The 16,723-nt window shown below is 40.2% G+C and overlaps 1 pseudogene across 1 annotated transcript; it reads right to left on the bottom strand.

Moving 5' to 3' along the window:
- Positions 1-6,568: 6,568 nt before the first annotated feature.
- LOC143572503 (transcription factor bHLH106-like) lies at positions 6,569-7,712 on the bottom strand (annotated as a pseudogene). Its single transcript, XR_013142268.1, has 2 exons — positions 7,331-7,712; positions 6,569-7,006 (listed from the first exon to the last, which is right to left on the bottom strand). The product of XR_013142268.1 is annotated as a transcription factor bHLH106-like (transcript).
- Between the last annotated feature and the right edge of the window lie 9,011 nt (positions 7,713-16,723).

Here is a 16,723-nt window from a genome sequence, read left to right as displayed (position 1 = left end):
GTCAATTAAATTTGGATTCCTAATGTATAAAGATATGTCCTTTTTGGTATCTTTTTAAAGAGTTCAAAAGGGTAAAATAAATGAACTAATTTTTGTTGATTCTAAACTTTTCACAAATCCATTTGATTTGATAAAAAAACACCATTGAGGTGTTTTGTGAAAATACGACTTTGTGAAAATACGATTAGAATGTAAGATACTACTTTAGGAAATTTGAGGTGTTTTAAAGTTACTTGAGAATGATCGGTGAAGTATATATTTATAACAAAGAATTAATATTCCCGGGTCTTTTTGTTAAACTAATTCAATACGTATCCTTAGTAATGCAATTAAAAATTTTAGAAATTTTACGTTTCATTGGTCAGTTAGTATAAACTAGAAATGTAATGAATTTATACAAATTTATTTCATATAACCTAAAGACTACATTATAAAAATAAAGGAGGTTTGGGTTCAAGTCCCACACCTAACAAAACATACGTAGGGTTATAGGGTCTTTTTATTGGGGTTCTTTTTGGAGTGAAATAAAAATAATCAGGTGACTAAATGACCGTTTAAAAAAAACATGTAACCAAGTAATAAAAGATCTCTCCTTCATTTAATCATTAAGTGCATGAAAATTTAGGGTGTGTTTGGGATTCCTTATTTATGTTCAAAAGGACTTTATGTGAAAATGAATTATAAACTTATGACTTTTTGAAAAGGAGTTTGTATAAAAGTGTTTGGATTAACTTATGTTAATAAGTTATTTTTTAAGGAGGTTTGAGAATAGTACATGTACCCTTTAAGTTAAAAAGTTAGAGAATCATAACTTTTCAAAACCCTCTTAGTTTGCGTTGGCCATAAATTAAAAACCATAAGTCCTTATAGTTTGCCAAACACCTTTTACACATTATTAACTTTTCAAAAAATTTATAAGTTATAAGTTGGTAGAAATAAAGAATCCCAAACACCCCCTTAATATTCTCAAGAGATTTTTGAGGGTATAATTGTCATTTTACAACTATATATTCCCACCATACAACTTTACTATAATTCTTAATTGTGATCGGCACCACACATGATAAGAGAAGTTGTGATTGGCTCAATATAGTGTGATGGGCCATGACTAAACTTGATTAATATTTGTAGTTGGAAACAAAATTTTTGAATGGCTTAAAGTAGTTAATGGAGAATCTTAGACTCTATACATCTCTTCAAGGCAATTCTTTCTACAAACAGCCTAGTCAGTATGTCACATCAGTTTTTCATTTATTCTTTTCACAAATACTTTTTACCTACAACAATAACATTTTCATTTTTTCCACAAACAACCTTATAATTTCCACATCACCAACATTGGAGACCCACCAACCACCATCCTTCACCATCCTTGAGGAATGATCTTCAAGGATGGATGACCCTCCTAACAAATCTCCTCCACATAAGCCATGGATAACCTTGATGCGGAAGGTCTTATGTCATTTCATATCAAAACTTACACAATACTAATTATAATTTTGGTCCCCATTTAATTTTCAAATCTTACAATTTGTTAAAAAAGAAAGAAAAATTGTTGTAATGCATGTATATTTAGAATAGATAGATGAAAGTTAAGTTTATAATTACACTAGAAAAACATAATCGTATAAACAAAAAATGTAAAAAAAAAGATCTTAGCATATATGAGTAAAATTGAATTGTTCAAACCTAAAACATAGACATTAGTAAGACGTAAGACTGTTGTTAAGTGTAACTAGTATTTTTTCCCTCACGTTGTGACATGGTGTGAAACCTTAACCGAAGATACTAACAACGTCCAAACGTTACCACGAAAGCATTCTCTAATTAACATTAAGAAGTAACTAATCAAAGTAATCGCAATGTGTGGAATTGCAAGAAATTCGGACAATCACTAAAACAAAACTCAAATTCTTTGGCCGGTAATGGAACATGATCTTGGCCAACATCTTTTGATATGACTATGTTATGCCATTATATTTGTTTTCTAAGAATTGGGTTGAAGTTTGAATATTTTCGAAGACTTCCACAACGGGTAATGTTTGGATTATGAGTTTTATATTTAGCATTTGTTTGAACATATCAATACAATATAGCTTAATCGGGGTAACAAGTCCGATCACTTCAGGCGGATTAAGTTTGTGTTCACAAGAGGATGCTAATCTAGCTGATGTGCTTGAAGTAGTCAAATAATTATTAACTAAAAATAAGCTAATCTAGACACTAAGTGATAATTTCTAGACTCTTAAACTTAACTTAAACTACTAACCGGCAAGTGTACCGGTCGACTCTAGTACAGCTAAGTAAGTCTGGATATCGAACCCACGAGACTCTATAAATTACGTATACTAGCTAATTAGACTCAACTACAAGACGTGACTATTTAATAATAATGTTTGAAGGGGGGTTTTAAACTAATTATTAATTAACTAAACCTAACCCTAATTAAATAAAATATAATAAACTATTAAAACACTTAGATTAACTCAGATGATGAAAATAACTACCTAGGCTAGAATCCCCAATGTCACGACAATCAATCAAATGGGAAACTTAAGTTATGGAATTGGGATCGTAAAATAGACCATTGACAGAAAACCCGAACAGGACCATTGACCTTCAAGAAGACACCTATGGATTTCTAACAAGTTTTATGACTCACCAGTTTTATAAATTAAACTTCCTTACGGTTATTTAATAATTTATATCTAAGTATCTTTATGACGAAATCCTACCTTACAGCGCGAAAATTAAAGATAGTTAAGAAGACTCAATTGACTTAATAGACTAAGCTGACAATCAAACCTAGACGGACTTCTTACGAAAAACTAAATCTAGCAATCCTGACCAACAAAGATCTATCAATAACCTATCACCTTACAGCTTTCTAGGCTAGCAGCTCACTTTTATCTATTTAATTGATTTTATTGTTTCTATAATTTTAATGCATATTAATCATAAACTAGTCAAGAACACACAGTAAATGACCTAACAAAACCCTATCTTATGAAACAATCACCAAGGGTAATGTGAAACAATAAATCCAAGTAAATAAAACCAAGCAATCATACGCATCAATTAATTCAAACTCAACACTTTACTTAGAACATAAAATCCATAACGAAAAGAATTCCCAATTAAAATCAAACCGAACAAAGGTTCATCACGACCTAGGTAGTTTATGAAGTTTAGCCTAGCATCATATAGTCTAAATCAAACAAAGCAAATAAAACTGAAAACATGGTGAAATAATGAGAAACGAAATATTAAAGACGATAAAACCCGTAGTCTTCGATCTTGAACATAAAGCTCTTCACCGGCTGTTCTCGTGCCTTCAAAATCACCAAAAAACTCGTAAAATAGCTCTAAGAACTCTCCAAAATCGTCTGGTGGCTTCAGGTTATGTCAGGATTAAGTTAAAGGTGTTTAAATACCCAAAACAAGGCCCGACAAGAAGCAAAAACGAAAATAATTAAGCCCAGCTGTGCCTAGGCGCCGCGCCAAGGACTTTTAGCCTTCTGCCTAGGCGCGGCGCGGCGTGCTCCTCCATGGGGGGCGGTCAGACCGGCCCGGTCTGATTAGTTCTCTGTCCGGTTCCTTCCTGATGCGTTCCGGATCTCCGTTTCGGCTCGTTTTTCGCCCTTTTTCATCACGATCAAACCCCGGAACCTACAAAACATAAAAAACGTTAGTAATATACAAATCTCGACTAAAAACAAACAAAAACTATTAAAATATTAATTAAAATATACACGGGAAACATAAATATTTAGCATTATATCACTAGCCGTATTGGCCTAATGGTGGTGTAGATTTAAAGGTGAACAATATAGCATATGAAGGAAAGTAATTGGCTTGCATCAATATAATAGAGTTTAATCCTAGTATTCATTATGCAACCAAAACAAACCATTAGCACGGCAAAGCGTAATGGCACACATGTATTCTTGGCAATGGACTGTTCGTGACGGGCACCGTTCATTTTCTGACAAAAGGAGAGAGAAAAGATGTATGCTTCATAAAAAAGAAGAGAAGAAAAGTAAAGTTCATGAGGTAAACTTAATGCAGTTTGACATGAAAGTTCATGAGCATCTTCATATGGTCTTAAGAGCACCCAATCTTTCCCATGTATCCTTTCATAGTATGATGAGGTGCTTGCATATAACTTAACCACAATTACTCATGAGATTTTGGAGGGTATCATTGTCTTTTACTTCAACCATTTATTTCCCACCATACACCTTTACTATAATGCTTGGTTGTGATTGGTAACACACATGGTAAATAATAGTTGTGATTGGCCTAAAATAGTGCATGTGATGGGGTATTGCATTATTTATTGGCTTAAACTTTTGCGACCGGTTAAGAATAGATAGTGGGATGGGTCATGTTTAACTTGATCCATCTTTGAGTTAGAAAGCAATTTTATGATTGGGTTAAAGTAGTAGTTGAGATTTGAGAATCTTATGTTATTTCACATTAAAACTTTTAACAATCTACTATAAATAATTTTGAGCACAAATGAGTTATCAAATCTTACAATTTGTTCATTTATCCTATCATTAATTTGTAATAACTAAGTTATAATTACAATAGAGACATATAAAGTTATGGACCACTTATGTAAAATAAAATATTAAAATCTTAGCCTATATAATTTGTCAAGTGAGAATTAAAAAAATAATTTCATTTTAACGTTAAACGGTTATTTAGTTCGTCATTTATTATAGAGTTTGTTCTATGAGTAATTGAATACTTAACGGATATGCTTATTATGTGTTTGTGTTCATAAAAATGGGTTTTGAGACGCATTTGAGAAACTTCTTACAAATATCTAAGGTACGATCGAGTTTTAAAACATGGCAAGCGGAAGTATGACTTGAAATACCATAAGTAAAATGGAACTAGTGAAGGTTATAAAGATTACAATTGTAGCTTTTGTTTCCATACTTCATGTATGAGAGATCACATAATTTCCTTTTGTATCCTTTCAAGATATTAATTAATTAAGACGCATGCAAATAATTTTACCAAATAAACATAAAAATTGTCATTTCTATTTTGATGGGGTGGTTAAGGGTTTTCATCGTAGGATGGCGCTCACGTTCAAACTTGACTCACGTGCACGTTCTAAACCACAAACAATACCACTAGAAGGGGTTTGAACTTGGTTGAAGTCAGTTATGCACGAATGATAAGTCTTTCGATAACCAATTGTACTTACTGATTTGAAAAAACAAAAACACGAGATTAATGTTCTCTAGTGAATTAGGAGGGTATCATTGTCTTTTTCTTCAACCATTGATACCCCACCATACAACTTTACTATAATGCTCGGTTGTGATTGGCACTACACATGGTAAAATAATAGTTGTGATTGGCTTAAAATAGTTAATGCGATGGGGTATTGCATTATTTATTGGCTTAGACTAGTTAGTGGGATGGGCCAAGTTTAACTTGACTCATCGGTGACAAATTTTATGATTTGCTTAAAGTAGTTAATTGAGAATCTCATGTTATTTGATATTAAAACTTGCGAATCGGGCTTTAATGAGTTCTAATATGCAACGTCACTTTTTACAGGTCAGTGGAATCTTTATGCTCAAAATCCTGATTCAAGTAGTCATTTATTTGGTACCTTCCAAGGAGCAGGAACTGCCATTTTAACCCTTCTCGGGGGATTCCATCCACAAACCCAAAATTTATGGCTGACTGATATGGCTCATTATCATTTAGCTATTGCATTTATTTTTCTCATTGCTGGGCATATGTATAGAACGAATTTTGGGATTGGGCACAGTATGAAAGATCTAACATTCTAATAATACAATTTGGCCCCAAATTTAATTATCAAATCTTATGTATGTTTCAAAGGTACTTTTAGCCTATAATTAACGCTCATTTAAAAAGTTTGAAAGTTAACTTATTTATCAACGGGATAGTTATGTAATTATTACACTAGAAAAATATAAGTTATATACCATAAATATAAACAACAGTAAACGTGAATTTGTATTGGTGGTTTTTAGTAACATCAAATAACAACTACAAAGTAATTAATTCATCTCTAGTGAGATAGTCACTAAGTTAACCATTTATCATGGATTTGGATGTGAGTCGCATGAATAGTTATGATGTGTTTATTATGTTCTTGGATCCATAAAAATGGCTTTAGGAATCCATATACATTTACTAATAAATGCAACATATATATTTATTAATAATGCACAACACAAGATTTGTGTTTGTTAACATAGCGTGTCGGATGTATGCTTTTGAGAGTGTAAAATACACAAAACCAAAATAACATCAATACAACAAACATAACTTGAATATGACGACTCGTAAGTCATTCCATACCATTTTCTTCACTATCAATACAATAACAGTTTGTGAAATCAAACATTTGCGTTTTGATAGAGAAAAATTCCATGATCATTATCTATTAAACAGGTTAATGAAAACAAGTTTGAATCTTAACACTAACTTCATAAAAGCTCGTATTTTACAAACACACCCAAAATCAATTAAAGTAGCAAAGATAATCTATCTACATGCTAGATCGATCAATCGATAATTATGCACACACCATCATCCTTCTTCTTTTCGATGATTTATTTGAACCTAAATCACTTCCAACCAAGCAACTCAACGCTTCCCTCACACATTCAACCAACTCAGCACACTCATCTCTTTCACAATCACATTCCACTAATATAATGTTGTGTACACGCCCACCGATCACCACTATCTCCACCCTAACCGGAGTCAATTGCATCGAACTTAGGGTTTGGATCATATTCGCAAGAAGATTTGATCCGTCTTCACAAGACATTGAAGCTTTTATAATAATCCTTCCATCATTTACATCGTTCTTCAACGAGATCACCGTGATTTCATCGGTCTCCGAAGGTATACTTTCATCATGTAATTCCATTCTTGATATTCCTTGCTTTAGCTTCTTCAATCTTTCAACCACTTTTATTAGTAGAGATGCTTTATCTATCTATCAATCAAAATGTTAGTAATCTTAAACCCTAAAAAAGTAATAGTCTAATAGATTTTAGAAACCCTAATTTTATAAAAGTTGAACAACTTTCCCAAAACCACTTGAAAACCCTAAAAGCCTTCATAGATCAAAAGAATTAATAATCCTATTTCAATTTCAACAATCATATATCAATTATTTCGATAATCATTCGAGGTGCACAAAATAACCGATTAACATAACAAACCAAACCGGTTGTCTAGGAACCAGAACCAACACTGGTTCCTAGATAACCGTAGAAAATAAAAACTAAAAAAAAAGGTTGGAAAATAATATAATTACTTTAAAATTGCATGGAAGGATCGTTCTCAGGCGATCAAGATGCGAGTTGATTCGTTCTCTTCGATGTTTCTCCGCTTCTTTGTGATTGATCGAAGCGGATGACGTAGAAGAGAATGATCGTGTGGAAAGCGATGAATGATCCGTGGACAAGGAGTTATTGCATGAGAGATATTGATCTAATGGTAGTGGTGTATTGTTGTAACATGTGGTGGAAGGTGGTGGTTTGGGGTGTTGGTGTGATGGTGGAGACGTGAATGCATGTTTTGTCCGGAGTGGCGTGAGAGACTTGTGGGGGTTTATGAATTATTATTATGGGATGCTTTTTGACTGATGGTCGAGGTAGTGTTTTTCCTCGTGCTTTACTCTCTTGTCGTTTTCTTTATTATTAATGATTTAATCTAATCATATTTTGTTCATGTTTATGTGTGCAATAGATAATATTACAATAAGGTGGTTAAAAAATAAAAATACTAAATTAGTAATAGATTTGTTGATAAATAAGATTATCCAATTATACTATTATTAGTAACGAGGTAACGTGTTTCGGTGTACTATACAATTTGACAAGGGTCTGCTATAAAATTCGACCGAGCTCATACGACAATTCATGAATAACTAAAGTATGTATCTAATCATTATTATATAAATGTAAAAGGAAAATATCACAAGACAGTAACAACTAGGGAAAGGATTGGTACAATACTTTTTCGTTTGTATTCTTACATGATTGTACCCATATAAATAATTATTGGAAACGAGTACTGATACCCATATTGAATTTACTAGTACGATACAGGTATTTCGGCATGATACCCCCTTTTGTATCACTTTATTGTTATTCGTTTCAAATCTCTAACGATTTTAGTATTAGTACTAGTATGAATAACAAATAAGTTGAATCAATCCAGATACCAGTATGTGTATCGACATTACTAATACTACAACCAAAACATAAAGTCAAAACTAAAAATAAAACTAATAAACCATAATACCAAAGTAAACATATATTAGTCGAAGATTTGACGAGGACGACATTCGATGCTTCGTAAATGGTAATACGATTTATGATGAAACGGTTTTACGATTTATTTTAGATACAAAATAAGGAGAATTCTAATAAAATCTTGATATATGACAAACAAGTACAAAACACCAAACGTAGCCGTATCAAATCCAATTTTACCCGTAACGAAAAAAATAAAATGAGTACTAATACCTCTTACCTAAAAGACTAAATCAATCCGAATACTAGTACGGATATGTGTATTTGGAACAAAATTTTCGTCTATAATAACAACCAATGAAGAGGTAGGTCCCAGCAGAGCCCAGTTGGACCCGCAAGACTCACCTTGAAGAGGGACGTCTGCGCAAGGACCAACTGCTTCCGCAGGACCCACCATGCTCAGAGATGAAGACCTTACGCGCAGTACGCCAGCTGTTCCCGTAGGGAAAGCCTCCCAATGGTGAAGTACCCCGCCTGTTCCCGCAGCTGCGGATACAAGCCATCAGGGAAGGCTACCCGCACTAATAGCAAGGCTACACGCACAAGGCACTAACTCTTGATACTTCAGTAATGTCACCTGAAGGAATGAGCAAGGCGGGAATACTCCCGCTCAAATGAGCCAGTCCGTATGCTTCTGGAAGATCCTTTGTACTATACCTGTCAAGGTATGGACAGAATAGACAAGATCTGACCAAAGCAGCCCATGAACCAATCACAGGGTGACAGCTCACCGACAACAGTACGAGGAGGAGCACCCTCTAGTACTGTTTGTCACTATTAGCCGGTGCCTACTCACCAACCCTCACTGTGGGACGTGCGTAGCCTACAGTTGGTGGAACAGTGCATAGCTGGCAGTAAAGGAACAGTATACAGCCGGCTTTGTCACTATCAGCCGCAGCCTATCCACCAACCAGCATGGCTCGTGCGTAGCCCACTGTTGGTAGAACAGGAATACTATTCAGCCGGCTGTACCTTCTTGGAAACCTACCTTCGGCTATAAATACTCCAACACCTTGGAATGGTAAGGACATTATCTGATATCTCATTATCTTGTCTTCTCTAGCAATCTCTTAATATACACTTATATTCAGAGCAATCTAGTCTGATTCTCACACCGGAGGGTGGTCACAAGGAGGAACCCCTCCCCCCTTCTCAGTGACGAGCTTACGGTGTCTGTTTTGCAGGTCACCTGAAGAACAACTTTTTTTGTTGGACCTCATCCTCGTAGGAAACATCTATTTAACCCCCAGATTATCCGTAATCTGCCCGGGGTCACTTAGTGTTTCTTCATTGGCGCCATCCGTGCATAAAAGCTAGAACTAATTCTTAGTTTTTTCAAAATTTCTGAAGAAATGGTTAACGTTACTCCGGTCCCAAGGCCAGTAAGTGACCAAGAAACCCCGGTAACCACAACCCCAGCAACTGGGGGGAACACCGGCGGTTATACAAATTTTACGAACACTACCCCGGTTACCCAAGCCGGGACAAGTGCAGTAAACAATATTTCACTGGGGTTCACTGATGCCCAGTTGGAGAAACGGGCGAGGCTCCCTCGCCAAACACTCGATCAAGTTATGGCGTGGGCCGAAGCACGTCAGAAAGAGTTCCAAGCTGAGTTGGATGAACGCTTGCGTTCACTTCAACAGGCTGACGAATTCGGCAGTACTCGCCAACATCTCAACATGAACAGTGAGTGGGAGTACTCGGACGATGAGCGGGAAGAATCCGATACCGACGCAAACCCTCGCCATAAGGCGAAAGGGAAGCGTAAGGAAACGGACTTCCAACCGACAAGGAATTTTGGAGAAACCTTTAAACCAACGAACGCGGGGAGAAACCCACGTGACTTCTCCAAAACCTTTAGACCAACTGCTGCAAATGCAGGAAAGTCCAAGTTTGCAAGGGACATTGCGGAAGCAATCGCCCCGAGAAGTGCCAAACAAATGTCCAACATCGGCACTTATGACGGTCTATCCGACCCAGACGATCACTTGAATAGATTCATTGCGGGGGCAACCGTCAGCAACTGGACGGAACCCACGTGGTGTTATATGTTCCTGATGACACTAGTTGGAGCGGCAAGGGCATGGTTCGATCGTTTACCGGTCCACCACATCTATGATTGGGCGGACTTTTAGAACAAGTTCAGCCAACACTTCAGCCAACAGAGGAAATATACTGAAGAACAGTGGACGATCCTCAACTGCGTTAGAGAGGAGGATGAATCTTTACTAGACTTCATCACTCGCTTCAACTCCAAAAAGCTGAGTCTGGGCAACATAAGTGAAGATCTTGTTCGCGCCGCTTTCATCCAGGGCGCCGAATACCCAGAGCTTATCCGCACGTTGACGGGTAAGGACGGCATGCCATCCACATGGGATGCCATCATGACGGCGGCCAAGCGCTTTGCCGAGACAGAGAAGCAACTGGGTAGGGATCTTCCCCAGAGTACACACCTCTACACGCAGAGGACCAGAGAAAACAATGTTCGGATCGCCCGGCAGAACAAAAAGAGGAAGCTAGGTATTTGGCAGTCAAGGGTAAACTTTGACACCTCATCCAGCTCTCGCCCTCTTGTTGGCGGAAGGGATAACACACACCCTTCAAGCCGAAAACACCGGTGGACGCCACTCACCAAAAGCGTCACGGAGATATTTGCCACCGAAAAACTAACATGGCCAAAAGCTCCATTGATCCGGCAGCGACCTAATGCGGATCAAAGCAAATCCTGTGACTTCCACGGGACAAAGGGTCATAGTACGGAGGAGTGTACATCCTTGAAGGATATTGTTGAAACATTCGTCAAGGATGGAATACTTGCACACCTTGTGGCATCAATCAAGAAGGGAGGAAGGAATGATAACCAGTACAGAGGCAACGGACGAAAGTCCGTTGACATCAGCATCAACATGGTTCATGGCAACATCAGAGGAAGAAAAAGGCGAACGACAGAACCATGCGCGTGGAAGGAAGCTGAGGTGCGCTTCCCGCGAGTGCCAGGAGGACCCAGCAAAGAAGGCCCTATCGTCATCAAAAGCCAGCTGGGGCACTACATCACTTCCCGCACTCTTGCTGACAACGGCGCCTCGTCAACGGTGATGTACAGGCAGTTCTTCGACAAGCTAGATGACGAAGACAAGGAACGCCTGGAAACGGTCTACGCCTCGATGGAAGGGTTTGACGGCAGCACAAACACCCCCTGGGTATCCTATCTTTCCCCGTCACTCTTACGGACGGGAAACACTCCCGCACAGAAGATGTGGACTTTGTCGTGATGAGGAAGCCACACCACACATACGACATTCTCTTCGGGAGAGACGGGATGGCAAGATTCAACGTCGTGGTATCTTCAGTCCACGGCATGATGGGATGGCCAACAGCTGAGGGTGTAGCGATGATCACCAGCATTCCCCAGGTATGCATCGCATCTGTCTCATCTAAACCCAAACCAAAGATGGCTAAACCAACCATCACCGAACCGGAAAGATGGGCCTTCAATGGAAAATACCCTGACCAGGCCGTTACCATTGGCCCAACAGTAGTTGATCCCACGCGCACCTTACTCAAACGCTTACTACAGAAAAACGCTGACATCTTCGCGTGGACACCAGCTGACATGACTGGCGTACCCCGAAGTAAGGCAGAGCATAAGCTCAAGTGCGACCCAGCTGTTACGCCAGTCGTACAAAAGCGCAGAGTAATGGGGCCAGAACAAACTAACGCGTGTAGAACCTAAGTCAAGGAACTCCTTGACGCAGGCATCGTACGCGTTAGCAGATATCAAACATGGGTTGCAAATCCGTTATGGTACCGAAGAATAACAAACAATGGCGCATGTGCATAGATTTCAAGGACTTAAACAAAGCATGCCCCAAAGATTGTTATCCGTTACCCGAAATTGATCTTAAGGTGGATTCGTTAGCACCGTTTCGCCTTAAATGCTTCCTGGATGCGTATAAGGGGTACCATCAAATCCACATGGCCGTTGATGATCAGGACAAAACCGCTTTTCGGACGCCAGATGGCACATTTTGTTACCAAATGATGCCATTTGGACTTAAGAATGCCGGGTCCACATACCAACGCCTGATGGACAACCAGTTTCATGCCCAAATTGGCAGGAACTTGGAAGTCTACATGGATGACTTGGTCATCAAAAGCCCTGACGCAGAAGCGATGTTGAAAGACATCGAAGAAACTTTCAACACGCTCAGGAAGATAAACATGAAGCTCAACCCGAGCAAGTGTTCCTTTGGGATGGAAGAAGGGAAGTTCTTGGGGGTCATCGTCACTAAAGATGGCTTCAGAGCGAACCCTGAAAAGGTCGAAGCCATTATCAAAATGGAATCACCTACTACCATCAAACAGGCTCAGACACTGAATGGACGACTAGTCGCACTTAATCGCTTTTTGGCAAACCACGCGGATAAGTCGTTTCCTTTCGTGTCAACATTGAGAAACTGTTTAAAGAAAACGCACTTCCGCTGGACACTAGAAGCGGAAGCAGCTTTTCAGGAGATTCGGTCACGCTTGATCGAACTCCCAACGCTCACAGCACCAGAAGCGGGGGAGGAGTTAATCCTATACCTTTCCGCAACAGATAGAGCAACCGTGGCGGTCCTGCTAGTTGAACGGAAAGGCATCCAGATGCCAATCTATTATGTCAGCCGTATCCTAACAGACGTAGAAACCCGGTACTCTACCCTCGAAAAATTAGTCTTAGCACTTGTATACGCTTCACGCAGGTTAAGACGATATTTCCAGGGTCACCCAATCACCATTCTCACCAACTTCAAACTTGCAAACGTTCTACGCAAACCCGAGTTATCGAGACGCCTAGCCAAATGGGCAATTGAGTTGGGGGAATACGCGATAAAGTATAAGCCAAGACCAGCCATAAAAGGCCAGGTTTTGGCCGACTTTATTGCGGAAGTGCCTGCATCGCGGGAAAAAGAGTGCCAGGAAGAGGCTCAACCCTCTCCAGCACAGGACATCAATGATGTCTGGCGACTCTACACTGATGGAGCAGCCAGTAACGAGGGTTCAGGCGCAGGGTTGAAACTAACCAACCCAGCAGGCCAAGAATACACTTACGCTATTCGACTGGATTTTCCAAGTACGAATAACGAAGCCGAGTATGAAGCATTCTTGGCCGGGCTGAGAATTGCGCGTAAGATGGGAGTGAAATACTTGGAAGCCCACGTGGATTCCATGTTAGTAGCCAACCAAATAAACGGGACGTACACGGCCGTGAATGACACAATGGCCCTGTACCTCGCACAAGCAAAAACCCTTATGCGCGATTTTAACGATTGCAAAGTCATACACGTCAAGCGTAGAGAAAACAAATCTGCGGATGTGTTAAGCAAGCTTGCATCATTAGCCTTCACCCACTTGGGAAAGGACATCCGCATTGAACTCCTCGGGGCACCTTCAGTCCCGCACAAGGAAATTTGTGTCATCCAAACCGGCACAGAAACGTGGATGACACCAATAATAAATTACCTTGCGACGGGTATACTACCAGAGTCAAAAACACAGGCAAGAAAACTACGCTGTAAAGCACTGAATTATCAACTCATCGATGACATCCTTTACAGACGTAACTTTCTTGGCCCACTCTTAAGATGTGTGGACAACCAAGATGCTGACTACCTCCTAAGAGAAGTACACGAAGGCATCTGTGGAGTACACGCAGGTCCACGCGCTGTTGTAGCTAAGCTAAACAACGCGGGATACTTTTGGCCGGGGATGCATACGGATGCGCTGGCATACATCAGAAAGTGTAGGTCTTGCCAGCTCTACGCACCCAACACGCATCGCCCGAAGAATGAACTTGTTCCAGTCACCTCTTCATGGCCATTTCAGAAGTGGGCCATCGATGTGACAGGCCCATTTCCTACAGCCGCAGGAAACGTTCAGTTCCTAGTGGTAGCCATCGACTACTTCACCAAGTGGATAGAAGCAAAACCCTTAGCCCAAACAACCGCGAAACATATCAAAAAATTTATTTTGGAATTTATTATTTGTCGTTTTGGACTTCCACAGAATTTGGTGAGCGATAACGGCACCAACTTTGCTGACAAGAAGCTACAAAAGTGGCTGGAAGAACTTCAAATCACCCACACCTTTACCTCAGTGGCGCACCCGCAGGGTAATTGTGAGGTAGAAAGAGCAAATAAGAGCATCGTCGAAGGCATAAAGAAAAGACTCTTGGAACACAGATCCGGCTGGGTGGACGAGCTTCCGCACGTCCTTTGGGCAAACAGAACGCTGAAAAAGGCCAGTACGGGAGAAACCCCGTTCAGCCTCACTTATGGCACTGAAGCCATGGTCCCGGTCGAAATTGGTTACCCTCACCAAGGGTCTTGATTCAGCCAGAAGACAATGATGCGGAAAGACGGTTAGACCTTATGCTAACCGAGGAACGCAGAGACTTAGCCGCAGTGCGTGAAGAGAACTACAAGCGACAAATGCAAAAGTACTACAACACGCGGGTAAAACTCTGCAACTTCAATGTAGGAGACTACATACTGCGTAACAACGAGGCTTCGAACCAACAACGCCTAGGAAAACTGGCCCCGGTCTGGGAAGGGCCATACATTATCAAAGAAGTTCTGGGAAAAGGCGCATACCGGCTCAAAAGGCTCGATGGCACTCCCATCCCAAGAACATGGAATGGAGCTCAATTACGCAAATGTTACATGTAGATCAATTCCAAACTTGTAAAGAAAAGGCCTAGAGCCACTTCTAATGGAAATGATTCTCCTTTCACATTGTGTTGATAGCCTTACCTTTATACTTATGAACTTCCCACACTGATATGCCGGTATTCACCGCATAAATATGGGAAGAAGTAAGTCGTTACGTGTGGAAGGCGGCAAAACCCGCATAAACACATAAAACGGTAAAAATTTCAAAAGAAAAGATAAGGAAAACCTTCACGCAGGTCAGTTATAGGTAAAGTTTGGTCATCCCACTAAATGAAAGTGACGGTCCTACCCGCACAATCATGATAGAGGAAACTGAACATTAACCAATTAACAACCGCGCGTACAAAGGCTAACTTATTCAAAATACTTAGAAAATTTCTAAGGAAAAGATGAGGAAAACTTCCACGCAGGACAGATATAAGTAAAGTTTAGCCACCCTACTAAGTGAAAGTGACGGTCATACCCGCACAATCACGAAAGAGGAAGCGAAACTTGAACTTATAATCTGCCACGTTAAAAAGTTAACTTATCCAGGTACTCAAGAAATTCCTAAGTTAAATCAAAATATGCGTGAAATAAACAAGGCAAGGCGTTGGCAAATAATCTTTATTCCATCAAAATTCAAATATTACAAGGATTGCTGGGTACATACCCGCATACAAGAGAATCTATACAAAAGTAAAAATCTATCCTAACGGTGGGAAGGGATCTTCAGGTTCAAACTTCAGGACCACTCCCCCCAAACCCACTCGTTCCCGCACCATCAGTTGACGATGGCGGTTCAAGGAAGGCTTTGAGAATAGTTAGCCCATCATCAGCGGCAGCAATTTCGTCTACCTTCTCCACCACCGGATGTGGGAAGGCAGCGTATTGGTTCACTGCTTGGTCGTAAGCAACGTCAGTATCTACGTTATATAGAGGGAAGTTAGAAGGCGGGATGCCCTTCTCAACATATCCCAGACCAAGCAGGAAACCTGCCTTTTCCCCATCATCGTGAGAAGCGTTGAGGGCTGCGCTCATAGCATCATCTAAGATGTATCCATGAAGACCCGATGCACAACCTACAAAAAAAAAATAATAATAATAAATGTCAACTTTTCCAGGTATAAAGAAAAGCGTGGAGACATTATGAAGACTATACATACCTGAGACAACGCTTCTCGAAGAAGCCATTCCTTGGTAACCAGAGCCTCTTGGAGGGCAGCTTGAGCTTCATTACGGGCGCGTTCGGCTTCGTTCTTTGTAAGGTTGGCAAGCAACACATCTTTCGCTGCAGCCTCTTCGACGCCCTTTAGCTTACGCTCAGTATGCTCAAGCACCCCCCTCTGGTCCAGGATCTCTTGGAGCTTCTTGGCGTCTTCCATGGCCAAGGCATCATGAGCCTGCTGGAGAGCCTCTAATTTGGCTTTAAGCTCCTCATTCTCCACGCGTAGAGGCTCCGCAACAGCTTCAGCCTTGACGGCCCTCTCAGTTGCATTCCGTGCGGTTTCCTTAGCTAACCGAAGCTGTTCGTTAACAGCTTGGGCAGCCTTGGAACGGGCCTCAAGCCGGGCCTGAACGTCAACCTCGAGAGCCTTGAACGCCTTCTCCTTCTCCGAAGCAGTGGCGGAGAGTCTCCTGTTCTCCTCTCGGATGGCCCGCGCCTGAGCCACATCTTGCATACGCGCCGCCTATAAT

The sequence above is a fragment of the Bidens hawaiensis genome, unplaced genomic scaffold, assembly GCF_021521415.1.
Source record: "Bidens hawaiensis isolate Kalapana, Puna unplaced genomic scaffold, B.hawaiensis_p1.1 tig00025960_1, whole genome shotgun sequence".
Lineage (NCBI taxonomy): Eukaryota > Viridiplantae > Streptophyta > Magnoliopsida > Asterales > Asteraceae > Bidens > Bidens hawaiensis.
The sequence above is the reverse complement of the archived record's forward strand: the minus strand, read 5'-3'. Positions and strand labels throughout refer to the sequence as shown.